The sequence below is a fragment of the Pseudophryne corroboree genome, chromosome 4, assembly GCF_028390025.1.
Source record: "Pseudophryne corroboree isolate aPseCor3 chromosome 4, aPseCor3.hap2, whole genome shotgun sequence".
NCBI lineage: Eukaryota > Metazoa > Chordata > Amphibia > Anura > Myobatrachidae > Pseudophryne > Pseudophryne corroboree.
Genome location: NC_086447.1, coordinates 443,489,696 through 443,507,279, shown reverse-complemented (window position 1 = coordinate 443,507,279; position 17,584 = coordinate 443,489,696).

Sequence of the window (17,584 nt, the reverse complement as noted above, 5' to 3'; positions counted from 1 at the left end):
TGTCACTCAAATTGTCCTTGAACATGCATCAAACTGACACATTATCACTTTATCAGGAAACACAATTCTACTTTAAAGTGAGTGCTCAGCTGTCACCTTACATGGAGATGATTTTTTTTTATAATAGGCTAAATGAATGAAAACAAAAGCTTTATCAGGGAAGTTAAAAGATCATTCTGCAGGTTTTCTGGAGAAATTGCTAAACATGCTGCACATACATCATTTAATCACAGCAGACCACGCAGTTGGTAATCGAACAAGGCTTTTCATGGTCAACAAGTTCTGTAAATATGCTTGAAGGACACATCAACAGTATATCTAAAATATAGTTTTAAATCTTTATGTAAAAAAATTAAATATTCAGACTATGAAACAATTACATTGCTCAATCAGGTGTATATGTATCTACATATATATATATATATATATATATACACATTAGAGATGTGCGGCGGACACTTTTCGGGGGTTTTGCCAAAAACCACCCATTTGGGTTTTGGATTGGTTTTGAATCTGGATAATTTTTTTAAAAACAGCTAAAATCACAAAATGTGTGGGTAAATTTGATTCTACGGTATTATTAACCTCAATAACATTCATTTCCACTCATTTCCAGTCTATTCTGAACACCTCACAATATGAATTTTAGGCCAAAAGGTTACACCGAGGTCGCTGGATGACCAAGCTAAGCGACACAAGTGGGTGGCACAAACACCTGGCCCATCTAGGAGTGGCACTGCAGTGGCAGGCAGGATGGCAGTTTTTAAAAATAGGCCCCAAATAGCACATAATGCAAAGAAAAAAAAAGAGGTGCACTGTGGTCGCTGGATCACTAAGCTAAGCGACATAAGTGGGCGGCACAAACACCTGGCCCATCTAGGAGTGGCAGTGCAGTGGCAGACAGGATGACAGTTTTAAAAAAACTAGGCCCCAAAGAGCACATAATGCAAAGAAAAAAAAGCGGTGCACCGAGGTCGCTGGACACAAGTGGGCGGCACAAACACCTGGCACATCTAGGAGTGGCACTGAAGTGGCGGACAGGATGGCAGTTTTAAAAACTAGGCCCCAAAGAGCACATAATGCAAAGAAAAAAAGAGGTGCAAGATAAAATTGTCCTTGGGCCCCCCACACTTATGTTGTATAAGCAGGACATGCACACCTTAACAAACCTATCATTTCAACGACAGGGTCTGCCGCACAACTGTGGCTAAAATGATTGGTTTGTTTGGGCCCCCACAAATAAAGAAGAAATTAATCCCCCCACCAAAAAAAAGCCATTAATTTCTCCTTGCACAAACTGGCTCTACAGAGGTAACATGTCATCCTCATCCTCAGATTCCTCACCCCTTTCAGTGTGTACTTCCTCATCCTCACAGAGTATTAATTTGTCCCCACTGGAATCCACCATCACAGGCCCCTGTGTACTTTCTGGAGGCAATTGCTGGTAAATATCTTCCTGGAGGAATTTATAATTCATTTTGATGAACATCATCTTCTCCACATTTTGTGGAAGTAACCTCCTACGCCGATTGCTGACAAGGTTACCGGCTGCACTAAACACTCTTTCAGAGTACACACTGGAAGGGTGGCAACTTAAGTAAAATGAAGCCAGTTTGTGCAAGGGCATCCAAATTGCCTCTTTTTCCTGCCAGTGTACATACGGACTGTCTGACATGCCTACTTGGATGCTGTCACCCATATAATCCTCCACCATTCTTTTAATGGTGACAGCATCATATGCAGTGACAGTAAACATGTCAGTAATTGTTGGCAGCTCCATCAGTCCAGACCAGATGTCAACACTTGCTCCTGACTGCCCTGCATCACCGCCAGTGGGTGGGATTGGAAATGTTATCCTTTTCCTCGCAGCCCCAGTTGCGGGGAAAAATGAAGGAAGAGCTGTTGACGGGTCACATTCCGCATGAGTTGACAATTTTCTCATCAGCAGGTCTTTAAACCTCTGCAGACTTATATCAGAGAGATACAACGTAGGCTTTAAACCTAGGATCAAGCACGGTGGCCAAAATGTAGTGCTCTCATTTCAACAGATTTACCACCCTTGAATCCTGGTTAAGCGAATGAAGGGCTCCATCCACAAGTCCCACATACTTAGTGGAATTGCTCCATCTTAGCTCCTCCTTCAATTTCTCCAGCTGCTTCTGCAAAAGCCTGATAAGGGGAATGACCTGACTCAAGCTGGCAGTGTCTGACCTAACTTCACGTGTGGCAGGTTCGAAGGGTTGGAGAACCTTGCACAACACGTAAATCATTCTCCACTGTGATTCAGGTGCATTTCCCCTCCTTTGCCTATATCGTGGGTAGATGTACAGGCCTGAATGGCCTTTTGCTCCATCCCCTGAAGCATATAGAGTGTTTAATTCTACCTCATTACCACCTCTTGCTTCAGGTGATGACAGGGCAGGTTCAGGAGTGTTTGCTGGTGCTCCAGACTTTGGCATGCAGTTGCTGAATGTTGTAAGTGGGTCCCAAATTTTTGGGCCACCGACAGTATCTCCTGCACGCCCCTGTCATTTTTCAAAAAATTATGCACCACCAAATTAATTGTATGTGCAAAACATGGGACGTGCTGCAATTTGCCCAGATAAAATGCATGCACAATATTGGTGGCGTTGTCTGATATCACAAATCCCCAGGAGAGTCTAAGTGGGGTAAGCCATTGTGTGATGATGTCCCTCAGTTTCTGTAAGAGGTTGTCAGTAGTGTGCCTCTTATGGAAACCGGTGATACACAGCGTAGCCTGCCTAGGTATGAGTTGGCGTTTGTGAGATGCTGCTACTGGTGCCTCTGCTGTTGTTGCTGTGGGAGGCAATACATCTACCCAGTGGGCTGTCACAGTCATGTAGTCCTTAATTTGTCCTGCTCCACTTGTCCACATGTCCGTGGTTAAGTGGACAGTGGGTACAACTGTATTTTTCAGGACGCTGAGGAAACTTTTCTTAATGTCCCTGTACAGTCTGGGAATCGCTTTCCTGGTGAAGTGGAATCTAGACTGGATTTGGTACCGAGGACACAGCACATCCATCAACTGTCTAAATCCCACTGCACTAATGGCGTATAACGGATGCATGTCTAACACCAACATAGTTGTTATGGCATCGGTAATATGCTTTGCAAGAGGGTGACTGCTGTCATATTTCATCTTCCTCGCAAAGGACTGTTGGACAGTCAATTGCTTAGTTGAAGTACTACAAGTGGTCCTGCCATTTCCCCTCTGGGATGATGATGATCGACTAACAGCAACAACAACAGCAGCAAAAGCAGGCGTACCACTCAAGGATCCTCCGGAGGAATCCAGGTTAGGAAAGGACTCGTCAGTCATGCTAGTGACATGGCCTGCAGGACTACTTACGTTCCAGACTGAGGAGGAAATTGACGTTGAAGGAGTTGGTGGTGTGGCTTGCAGGAGATTGGGTACAACAGGAAGAAAGGATTTAGGTGTCAGTGGACTGCTTACGCTCTTACCAAAAGTTTCTAAACTAGACAATGACTTTTGATAAATGCACTGCAGGTGACGTATAAGGGAATATGTTTCTCGTGGTTAACATCCTTACCCCTACTTATTACGGATTGACAAAGGTAACACACAGCTTGACACCTATTGTCCGGATTTGTGGAGAAATAATTCCACACCGAAGAGGTGGCTTTTTTGGTGTTTTTTCCAGGCATGACAATGGGTTTCTCATCCCATGAACAACCACATCACCATCAGAATCCTCATCGTCATCTTCCTCAGTGCCAGCTACACCAATATCCTCCTCATCCTGGTGTACGTTTACAGTGACATCCTCAATTTCAATATCAGAAACAGGACTGGCGGTGTTCCTCCAAGCACTTCCAGAGGGCGTGCAATTTTTCAATTTTTTGAGAGGGAGGGGGCTTCCATCCTCGAGAGAAGCTGAGCCACCAGTCATGAACATAGGCCAAGGCCTTAGCCTTCCCTTGCCACTTTTTGTCATGAATGAGATATTGCCAATTTTACATTTCTCATTATATAATTAAAAAAAAAATCAGATTTTTAAATTTTGTTTCTTGGATTTTACATGCCCTCATTGACATTGGGCATCAGCCTTAGCAGACAACGTTGATGGAATTGCATCGTCAAAGTCATGACTGGTGGCAGCAGCAGCTTCAGCACTAGTACTAGGAACTGAAGAGGTTCCTGATCTTCCACTATTTTTTCCTCCAAATTGTTGTACTCGAATTAACAGGACAGCACTTTTTTATTTTTAAAGCATACAGAACAGTGCCCCTTTATTTTCACAGCACCCCTGTATTCTTACGGCATACAGGAAGAGTGTACTTTTATTTTAATAGCAGCACCCCTGAATATTTACAGCATACAAGACTTGGCCAGCACCACTGTATTTTCACAGCATACAGGACCAGTGTGCTTTTATTTTAACAACTGCACCTCTGAATTTTTACAGCATACAAGACTGGGACAGCACCCATGTATTTTCACAGCAGAGAGGACCAGTGTGATTTTGCTTAAAAAATCTACACCCCTGATTTTTTATAACATACAGGGCCAGTGTACTTTTATTTAACAACAGCACCCCTGAATTTTTACAGCATACAGGGCCAGTGTAATATTAATTTAACAACAGCACCCCTATATCTTTACAGCATACAGGGCAAGTGTGCTTTTATTTAAACAACTGCACCCCTGAATATTTACAGCATACAGGACCAGTGTGCATTTATTTTAACAACTGCACCCCTGAATTTTTACAGCACACAAGACTGGGCCAGCAACCTTGTATTTTCAAAGCATACAAGATCAGAGTTCTTTTATTTTAACAACTGCACCCCTGTATTTTTACAGCATACAACACCAGTGTGCTTTTATTTTAACAACTTCACCCATACATTTTTACAGCATACAGGACCAGTGTGCTTTCATTTTAACAACTGCACCCCTGAGTTTTTTTACAGCATACAGTGTCAGTGGAATATTATTTTAACAGCAGCACCCCTATATTTTTACAGCATACAGCACCAGTGTGCTTATATTTTAACAACTACATCCCTGAATTTTTACAGTATTCCAGACGAGTGTGCTTTTAATTTAACAACAGCAGAACCCCTGAGTTTTTACAGCATAAAAGACAGGGCCAGCACCCCTGGTATTTTCACAGCATACAGGGAATGTGTGCTTTTATTTTAACAACTACACCCTGAATAGTTACAGCATACAGGACCAGTGTGCTTTAATTTTAACAGCAGCACCCCTGAATTTTTACAGCATACAAGACAGGGCCAGCACTGCAGCATTTTCACAGCATATAGGAACAGTGTGCTTTTATTTTAACAACTGCACACTTGACTTTTTACAGCATATAGGGAAAGTGTACTTTTATGTTAAAAACATCACCCTTGAGAATTTTTACAGCACACAAGGCCAGTGTGCTTTTATTTTAACAATTGCACCCCTGAATGTTTACAGCATACAGAGTTAGTGTAATATTATTTTAACAGCAGCACTCTGTATTATTAGAGCATACAGGACTGCTGTGATTTTATTTTAACAATTGTACCCTTGAATTATTACAGCATACAAGAATGGTCCAGCAGCCATGTATTTTCACAGCATACATAACCAGTGTGCTTTTATTTTAACAACTGCACCCCAGAATTTTTAGAACATACAGGGCCAGTGTACTTTTATTTTAACAACTGTTCACCTGAATCTTTACAGCATACAGGGCCAGTGTACTTTTATTTAAAACAACAGCACCCTTGAATTTTTACAGCATACAAGATTGGGACAGCACCCATGTATTACCATAGCACAGAGGACCAGTGTGCTTTTACTTTAACAACTGCATACATCATTTTTTATAGCATAGAAGGCCGGTGTACTTTATTTTAACAACAGCACCCCTGAATTTTTACAGCATACAAAGCTAGTGTGCTTTTATTTTAAAAATTGCACCCCTGAATGTTTACAATATACAAGACAGGGCCAGCACCCCTGTATTTTCACAGCATACAGGATCAGTGTGCTTTTTTTTAACAGCAGCATCCCTGTATTATTAGAGCATACAGGACCACTGCGCTTTTATTTTAACAACTGTACCCTTGAATTATTACCGCATACAAGACTGGGCAAGCATCCCTGTATTTTCACATTATACATTACCAGTGTGCTTTTATTTTAAAAACTGCACCCCTGAATATTTACAGCATACAGTGTCAGTGTAGTTTTATTTTAACATCTGAACACCTGTTTTTTACAGCATAAAGGGCTAGTGTACTTTTATCTAAAAATACAGCACCCTTGAATTTTTATAGCATACAGGACCAGTGTGCTTTTATTTTAGCAACTGCACCCCTGAATTTTTACAGCATACAAGACAGAGCCAGCACCCCTGTATTTTCACAGCATACAGGACCTGTGTGCTTTTATTTTAACAACTACACCCCTGAATGTTTACAGCATACAGGGCCAGTGTACTTTTATTTTACCAACAGCAAACCTGAATATTTACAGCATACAGTGCCAGTGTATTATTATTTTAACAGCAGCACCCCTGTATTTTTACAGCATACAGGACCAGTGTGCTTTTATTTTAAAAACTGAACCCCCCTGATTATTTACAGCATACAAGACTGGGTCAGCACTGCTGTATTTTCACAGCATATAGGACCAGTGTGCTTTTATTTTAACAACTGCTCCTGTGAATTATTACAGCATAGAGGACCAGTGTGCATTTTTTTTAGCACCCCTACATTTTTACAGCATACAAGACAGGGCCAGCACTCCCGGATTTTCACAGCATATAGGACCATTGTGCTTTTATTTTAACAACTGCACCCCTAAATTTTTACAGCATACAGGACCAGTGTAGTATTATTTTAACAGCTCCGCCCCTGAATTTTTACAGTATAAATAACAGGGCAGGCACCCCTGTATTTTCACAGCATACAGGACCAGTGTGCTTTTATTTTAACTCCTGCACCCCTGAATATTTCCAGCATGCAGGGCCAGTGTACTTTTATTTTAACAAATGCACAACTAAATTTTGATAGCATACAGGGCCAGTGTACTTTTATCTTAACAAGGGCACACTTTAATTTTTACAGCATACAGGGCCATTGCTCTTTTATTTAAATAACTGCACCACTGAATTTTTACAGCATACAAGACTGGGACAGCACCCATGTATTTTCATAGCACAGAGGACCAGTGTAATATATTAAAAGCAGCACCACTGTATTTTACAGCATACAGGATCCATGTGCTTTTATGTTAGCAACTGCACCCCTGAATTTTTACAGCATATAAGACTGGGCCAGCACCTCTGTATTTTCACTGCATAGAGGTTCAGTGTAATATTATTTTAACAGCAGCACCACTGTATTTTTACAGCATACAGGACCAGTGTGCTTTATTTTAACAACATCAGCACCCCTACATTTTTACAGCATAAGGGACAGGTCCAGGAACCCTGGATTTTCACAGCATACAGGACCAGTGTGATATTAGTTTAACAAATGCACCCCAGAATTTTTACAGCATACAGAGTCAGTTTTATATTATTTTAACAGCAGCATCCCTGTATTAATGCAGTATACAGGACCAGTGTGCTTTTATGTTAACAACTGCACCCCTGAATTATTAAAATATACAAAACTATGCCAGCACACCTATATTTTCACAGCATATGGGACAAATGTGCTTTTATTTTATCAACTGTACCCCTTAATTGTTCAAGCATACAGGACCAGTGTGCTTTTATTTTATTAATAACAGTAACCCTAATTTATTACAGCATAAAACACAGGACCAGCACCCCTAGATTTTCAAAGCATACAGGACCAATGTGCTTTAATTTTCACAACTGCACCCCTGAATATTTTCAGCATACAGGGCCAGTGTACTTTTATTTTACCAACTGCAGCCTTTTATTTTCAAAGCACACAGGGCCAGTGTGCTTTCTTTTTAATAACAGCAGCACCCCAGAATTTTTACAGCATACAAGAAAGGGCCAGCACCTCTGGATTTTCACAGCATACAGGACCAGTGTCCTTTATCTTAGCAACTGCACACCTGAATTTTTACAGCATACAGGACCAGTGTGCTTTTATTTTAACAACATCAGCCCCCCTACATTTTTACAGCATACAAGACAGGGCCAGCACCGCTGGATTTTCACAGCATACAGGACCAGTGTGCTTTTATTTTAACTCCTGCACCCCTGAATATTTCCAGCATGCAGGGCCAGTGTACTTTTATTTTAACAAATGCACAACTAAATTTTGATAGCATACAGGGCCAGTGTACTTTTATCTTAACAAGGGCACACTTGAATTTTTACAGCATACAGGGCCATTGCTCTTTTATTTAAATAACTGCACCACTGAATTTTTACAGCATACAAGACTGGGACAGCACCCATGTATTTTCATAGCACAGAGGACCAGTGTAATATATTAAAAGCAGCACCACTGTATTTTACAGCATACAGGATCCATGTGCTTTTATGTTAGCAACTGCACCCCTGAATTTTTACAGCATATAAGACTGGGCCAGCACCTCTGTATTTTCACTGCATAGAGGTTCAGTGTAATATTATTTCAACAGCAGCACCACTGTATTTTTACAGCATACAGGACCAGTGTGCTTTATTTTAACAACATCAGCACCCCTACATTTTTACAGCATAAGGGACAGGTCCAGGAACCCTGGATTTTCACAGCATACAGGACCAGTGTGATATTAGTTTAACAAATGCACCCCAGAATTTTTACAGCATACAGAGTCAGTTTTATATTATTTTAACAGCAGCACCCCTGTATTAATGCAGTATACAGGACCAGTGTGCTTTTATGTCAACAACTGCACCCCTGAATTATTAAAATATACAAAACTATGCCAGCACACCTATATTTTCACAGCATATGGGACAAATGTGCTTTTATTTTATCAACTGTACCCCTTAATTGTTCAAGCATACAGGACCAGTGTGCTTTTATTTTATTAATAACAGTAACCCTAATTTATTACAGCATAAAACACAGGACCAGCACCCCTAGATTTTCAAAGCATACAGGACCAATGTGCTTTAATTTTCACAACTGCACCCCTGAATATTTTCAGCATACAGGGCCAGTGTACTTTTATTTTACCAACTGCAGCCTTTTATTTTCAAAGCACACAGGGCCAGTGTGCTTTCTTTTTAATAACAGCAGCACCCCAGAATTTTTACAGCATACAAGAAAGGGCCAGCACCTCTGGATTTTCACAGCATACAGGACCAGTGTCCTTTATCTTAGCAACTGCACACCTGAATTTTTACAGCATACAGGACCAGTGTGCTTTTATTTTAACAACATCAGCACCCCTACATTTTTACAGCATACAAGACAGGGCCAGCACCGCTGGATTTTCACAGCATACAGGACCAGTGTGCTTTTATTTTAACTCCTGCACCCCTGAATATTTCCAGCATGCAGGGCCAGTGTACTTTTATTTTAACAAATGCACAACTAAATTTTGATAGCATACAGGGCCAGTGTACTTTTATCTCAACAAGGGCACACTTGAATTTTTACAGCATACAGGGCCATTGCTCTTTTATTTAAATAACTGCACCACTGAATTTTTACAGCATACAAGACTGGGACAGCACCCATGTATTTTCATAGCACAGAGGACCAGTGTAATATATTAAAAGCAGCACCACTGTATTTTACAGCATACAGGATCCATGTGCTTTTATGTTAGCAACTGCACCCCTGAATTTTTACAGCATATAAGACTGGGCCAGCACCTCTGTATTTTCACTGCATAGAGGTTCAGTGTAATATTATTTCAACAGCAGCACCACTGTATTTTTACAGCATACAGGACCAGTGTGCTTTATTTTAAGAACATCAGCACCCCTACATTTTTACAGCATAAGGGACAGGTCCAGGAACCCTGGATTTTCACAGCATACAGGACCAGTGTGATATTAGTTTAACAAATGCACCCCAGAATTTTTACAGCATACAGAGTCAGTTTTATATTATTTTAACAGCAGCACCCCTGTATTAATGCAGTATAAAGGACCAGTGTGCTTTTATGTTAACAACTGCACCCCTGAATTATTAAAATATACAAAACTATGCCAGCACACCTATATTTTCACAGCATATGGGACAAATGTGCTTTTATTTTATCAACTGTACCCCTTAATTGTTCAAGCATACAGGACCAGTGTGCTTTTATTTTATTAATAACAGTAACTCTAATTTTTTACAGCATAAAACACAGGACCAGCACCCCTAGATTTTCAAAGCATACAGGACCAATGTGCTTTAATTTTCTCAACTGCACCCCTGAATATTTTCAGCATACAGGGCCAGTGTACTTTTATTTTACCAACTGCAGCCTTTTATTTTCAAAGCACACAGGGCCAGTGTGCTTTCTTTTTAATAACAGCAGCACCCCAGAATTTTTACAGCATACAAGAAAGGGCCAGCACCTCTGGATTTTCACAGCATACAGGACCAGTGTCCTTTATCTTAGCAACTGCACATCTGAATTTTTACAGCATACAGGACCAATGTGCTTTTATTTGAACAACATCAGCACCCCTACATTTTTACAGCGTACAAGACAGGGCCAGCACCGCTGGATTTTCACAGCATACAGGACCAGTGTGTGATATTAGTTTAACAACTGCACCCCAGAATTTTTACAGCATACAGGGTCAGTGTAATATTATTTTAACAGCAGCACCCCTGTATTATTACAGCATACAGGACCAGTGTGCGTTTATTTTAACAACTGCACCCCTGAATTATTAAAACATACAAAACTATGCCAGCACACCTGTATTTTCACAGCATATGGGACCAATCTGCTTTTATTTTATCAACTGTACCCTTGAATTGTTCAAGCATACAGGACCAGTGTGCTTTTATTTTATCAACAGCAGTACCCCTTAATTTTTACAGCATACAACACAGGACCAGCACCCATGGATTTTTATAGCATACAGGACCATTGTGCTATTATTTTCACAACTGCGCCCCTGAATATTTTCAGCATACAGGGCCAGTGTACTTTTATTTTACCAACTGCAGCCTTTTATTTTCAAAGCACACAGGGCCATTGTGCTTTCTTTTTAATAACAGCAGCACCCCTGAATATTTACAGCATACAAGACAGGGCCAGCACCTCTGAATTTTCATAGCATACAGGACCAGTGTTCTTTATCTTAGCAACTGCACACCTGAATTTTTACAGCATACAGGACCAGTGTGCTTTTATTTTAACAACATCAGCACCCCTACATTTTTACAGCATACAAAACAGGGCCAGCACCGCTGGATTTTCACAGCATACAGGACCAGTGTGATATTAGTTTAACAACTGCACCCCATAATTTTACAGCATACAGGGTCAGTGTAATATTAATTTAACAGCAGCACCCCTGTATTATTACAGCATACAGGACCAGTGTGCTTTTATTTTAACAACTGCATCCCTGAATTATTAAAACATACAAAACTATGCCAGCACACCTGTATTTTCACAGCATATGGAACCAATGTGCTTTTATTTTATCAACTGTACCCTTGAATTGTTCAAGCATACAGGACCAGTGTGCTTTTATTTTATCAACAGCAGTACCCATTAATTTTTACAGCATACAACACAGGGCCAGCACCCATGGATTTTTATAGCATACAGGACCATTGTGCTATTATTTTCACAACTGCGCCCCTGAATATTTTCAGCATATAGGACCAGTTTGCTTTTATTTTAACTATAGCAGCACCCCTGAATATCTACAGCATACACGACCAGTGTGTTTTTACATTAACAAATGCACCACTGTATTTTGACAGCATACAGGACCAGTGTGTTTTTATTTTAACAACATCAGCACCCCTACATTTTTACAGCATACAAGACAGGGCCAGCACCGCTGGATTTTCACAGCATACAGGACCAGTGTGTGATATTAGTTTAACAACTGCACCCCAGAATTTTTACAGCATACAGGGTCAGTGTAATATTATTTTAACAGCAGCACCCCTGTATTATTACAGTATACAGGACCAGTGTGCTTTTATTTTAACAACTGCACCCCTGAATTATTAAAACATAAAAAACTATGCCAGCACACCTGTATTTTCACAGCATATGGGACAAATGTGCTTTTATTTTATCAACTGTACCCCTGAATTGTTCAAGCATACAGGACCAGTGTGCTTTTATTTGATCAATAACAGTAACCCTAATTTTTTACAGCATAAAACACAGGACCAGCACCCCTAGATTTTCAAAGCATACAGGACCAATGTTCTTTAATTTTTACAACTGCACCCCTGAATATTTTCAGCATACAGGGCCAGTGTACTTTTATTTTACCAACTGCAGCCTTTTATTTTCAATGCACACAGGGCCAGTGTGCTTTCTTTTTAATAACAGCAGCACCCCAGAATTTTTACAGCATACAAGAAAGGGCCAGCACCTCTGGATTTTCACAGCATACAGGACCAGTGTTCTTTATCTTAGCAACCGCACACCTGAATTTTTACAGCATACAGGACCAGTGTGCTTTTATTTTAACAACATCAGCACCCCTACATTTTTACAGCATACAAGACAGGGCCAGCACCGCTGGATTTTCACAGCATACAGGACCAGTGTGTGATATTAGTTTAACAACTGCACCCCATAATTTTTACAGCATACAGGGTCAGTGTAATATTATTTTAACAGCAGTACCCCTGTATTATTACAGCATACAGGACCAGTGTGCTTTTATTTTAACAACTGCACCCCTGAATTATCAAAACTATGCCAACACACCTGTATTTTCACAGCATATGGGACCAATGTGTTTTTACTTTATCAACTGTACCCTTGAATTGTTCAAGCATACAGGACCAGTGTGCTTTTATTTTATCAACAGCAGTACCCCTTAATTTTTACAGCATACAACACAGGGCCAGCACCCATTGATTTTTATAGCATACATGACCATTGTGCTATTATTTTCACAACTGCGCCCCTGAATATTTTCAGCATATAGGACCAGTGTGCTTTTATTTTAACTACAGCAGCACCCCTGAATATCTACAGCATACACGACCAGTGTGTTTTTACATTAACAACTGCACCACTGTATTTTGACAGCATACAGGACCAGTGTGTTTTTATTTTAGCAACTGTAAATCTCAATTTTTACAACATACAACACTGTGACAGCACCCATGTATCTCCATAGCACAGAGGTCTAGTGTGCTTTTACTTTAACAACTGCATCCCTGAAATTTTATAGCATACAGGCCAGTATAGTTTTATTTTAACCACATCACCCCTTAATTTGTACAGCATACAAGGCCAGGGTGCTTTTATTTTAACAACTGCAACCCTGAATTTTTACAGCATACCAGACAGGGCCAGCACCCCTGTATATTTACAGCACAGAGAACCAGTGTGCTTTTACTTTAACAACTGCATCCCTGAATTTTTATAGCATACAGGGCCAGTGTACTTTTATTTTAACAACTGCATCCTTGAAGTTTTATAGCATACAGGGCTAGTGTACTTTTATTTTAACAACAGCACCCCTGAATTTTTACTGCATACAAAGGACAGTGTGCTTTTATTTTAACAACTGCACCCCTGTATTATTAGAGCAAACAGGACCACTACGCTTTTATTTTAACAACTGTACTCCTTAATTATTACAGCATACAAGACTGTGCCAGCACCCCTGTATTTTCACAGCATACAGGACCAGTGTGCTTTTATTTTAACAAATGCAACCCTGAAAATTTACAGCATACAGGGCCAGTGTACTATTAATTTTAACAATTGCACACCTGTTTTTACAGCATACAGGGCCAGTGTACTTTTATATAAAAAAACAGCACCCTTGAATTTTTACAGCATACAAGGCCAGTGTGCTTTTATTTTAACAGCAGCACACCTGAATATTTACAGCATACAGGATTAATGTTCTTTTATTGTTCTTTTATTTTAACGGCAGCACCCCTGAAATTTTACAGTATAGGGAACAGGGCCAGCACCCCTGTATTTTCATAGCATACAGTACCAGTGTGCTTTCATTTTATCAACTGCACCAAGGAAATTTTACAGCATACAGGGACAGTGTAATATTATTTTAACAGCATCACCCCTGAACTCTTACAGCTTACAATACAGAGCTAGCACCCCTGGATTTTAACAGCATACAGGACCAGTGTGTTTTTGTTTTAACAACTGCACCCCTGATTTTTATAGCATACAGGACCAGTGTTCTTTTATTTTAACAAAAGCAGCACTCCTGAGTTTTTACAGCATAAACAACAGGGCCAGCCCCCCCTGTTTTTTCACAGCATACCGGACCAGTATGCTTTTATTTTTTACAACTGCACCCTTAAATATTACAGCACACAGGACCAGCGTGCTTTTATTTTAACAATAGCAGCACCCCTGAATTTTTACAGCATATAAGACAGGACCAGAACTCCTGGATTTTCACAGAATACAGAACCAGTGGGCTTTTATTTTAACCACCGCACCCCTTAATTTTTACAGCATACAGGGACAGTGTAATATAAATTTAACAGCAGCACCCCTATATTTCTATATTTTGACAGCATACAGTACCAGTTGGCTTTTGTTTTAACATCTGCACCCCTGAATTTTACAGCATACAGGACCAGGGTGCTTTTATTTTAACAACAGCAACACTCCTGAGATTTTACAGCACAAAAGACAAGGCTAGCACCCCTGTATTATTACAGCATACAGGAACAGTGTGCATTTATTTTAACAACTGCACCCCTCATTTTTTTATAGCATACAGGACTAATGTGCTTTTATTTTAACAACAGCAGCACTTCCAAGTTTTTACAGCATAAATGACAGGGCCAGCCTACCTTTTTTTTACAGAATACTGGACCAGTATGCTTTTATTTTAACAACTGCACCCTTTAAATATTACAGCATACAGGACCAATGTACTTTTAGTTTAACAACAGCTGCACCCCTGAATTTTTACAGCATATAAAACAGGGCCAGCACCCTTGGACTTTCACAGAATACAGGACCAGTGGGCTTTTATTTTTACAACTGCAACCCTGAATGTTTACAGCATAAAGGGCCGGTGTAATATAATTTTAACAGCAGCACCCCTATATTTTGACAGCATACAGGACCAGTTGGCTTTTGTTTTAACATCTGTACCCCTGAATTTTACAGCATACAGGACTAGTGTGCATTTATTTTAAATGAAGCAACACTCCTGAGATTTTACAGCATAAAAAACAGGGCCAGTACCCCTGTATTTTCACAGCATACAGGAACAGTGCACATTTATTTTAACAACAGCACCCCTTAATTTCTACAGTATAAAAGACAGGGTTAGCACCCCTGTATTTTACAGCAAACAGGACCAATATGCTTTTATTTTAACTGCACCCCTGAATTTTTACAGAATACAAGACTGGGAAAGCACCCATGAATTTTCATAGCACAGATAACCAGAGTGCTTTTACTTTAGCAACTGTATTCCTGAATTTTTATAGCATACAGTGCCAGTGTAGTTCTATTTTAACAAGAGCACCCCTGAATTTTTACAGCATACAGGGCCGGTGTAATATTAATTTAATAGAAGCACCACTATATTTTTACAGTATATAGGTTCACTGTAATGTTATTTTAGCAGCAGCACCACTGTATTTTTACATCATACAGGAACAGTGTGCATTTATTTTAACAACTGCACCCCCGAATTTTTACAGCATACAAGAAACGGTCAGCACCCCTGGATTTTCACAGCATATAGGGCCAGTGTGCTTTTATTTTTAACAACTGCTTCTCTGAATTATTATAGCATATAAGACTGGGCCGGCACCTATGTATTTTCACAGCATATGGGACCAGTGTGCTTTTATTTGCTCAACTGCACCCTTGAATTGTAACAGAATACAGGACCTGTGTGCATTTATTTTATCAACAGCAGCAACCCTAACTTTTACAGCATACGAGATGGGGCCAACACACCTGGATTTTCAGACCATACAGGATCAGTGGGCTTTTATTTTAACAACTGCACCCCTGAATAATTACAGCATATGGGGCCAGTGTACTTTTATTTGAACAACTGCACCCTTTTATTTTTACAGCACACAGGGCCAGTGTGCTTTCACTTTAACAACAGCAGAACCCCTGAATTTTTACAGCATATAAAACAGGGCCAGCACCCTTGGACTTTCACAGAATACAGGACCAGTGGGCTTTTATTTTTACAACTGCAACCATGAATTTTTACAGCATAAAGGGCCAGTGTAATATAATTTTAACAGCAGCACCCCTATATTTTGACAGCATACAGGACCAGTTGGCTTTTGTTTTAACATCTGTACCCCTGAATTTTACAGCATACAGTACTAGTGTGCATTTATTTTAAATAAAGCAACACTCCTGAGATTTTACAGCATAAAAGACAGGGCTAGTACCCCTGTATTTTCACAACATACAGGAACAGTGCACATTTATTTTAACAACTGCACCCCTTAATTTCTACAGTATAAAAGACAGGGTTAGCACCCCTGTATTTTACAGCAAACAGGACCAATATGCTTTTATTTTAACTGCACCCCTGAATTTTTACAGAATACAAGACTGGGAAAGCACCCATGAATTTTTATAGCACAGATAACCAGAGTGCTTTTACTTTAACAACTGTATTCCTGAATTTTTATAGCATACAGTGCCAGTGTAGTTCTATTTTAACAAGAGCACCCTTGAATTTTTACAGCATACAGGGCCGGTGTAATATAATTTTAACAGAAGCACCACTATATTTTTATAGTATAGAGGTTCACTGTAATGTTATTTTAGCAGCAGCACCACTGTATTTTTACATCATACAGGAACAGTGTGCATTTATTTTAACAACTGCACCCCCGAATTTTTACAGCATACAAGAAATGGTCAGCACCCCTGGATTTTCACAGCATATAGGACCAGTGTGCTTTTATTTTTAACAACTGCTTCTCTGAATTATTATAGCATATAAGACTGGGCCGGCACCCATGTATTTTCACAGCATTAGGGACCAGTGTGCTTTTATTTGATCAACTGCACCCTTGAATTGTTACAGAATACAGGACCAGTGTGCATTTATTTTATCAACAGCAGCAACCCTAACTTTTACAGCATACGAGATGGGGCCAACACACCTGGATTTTCAGACCATACAGGATCAGTGGGCTTTATTTTAACAACTGCACCCCTGAATAATTACAGCATATGGGGCCAGTGTACTTTTATTTTAACAACTGCACCCCTTTATTTTTACAGCATACAGGGCCAGTGTGCTTTCATTTTAACAACAGCAGCACCCCTGTATTTTTACATCATAGAGGTTCAGTGTAATATTACTTTAACAGCAGCACCAATGTAAATTTTACAGCATACAGGAACAGTGTGATTTTATTTTAACAACTGCCCCCCTGAATTTTTACAGCATACAAGTCAGGGCTAGCACCCCTGTATTTTCACAGCCTACAGGACCAGTGTGCTTTTAATTTAACAACTGCA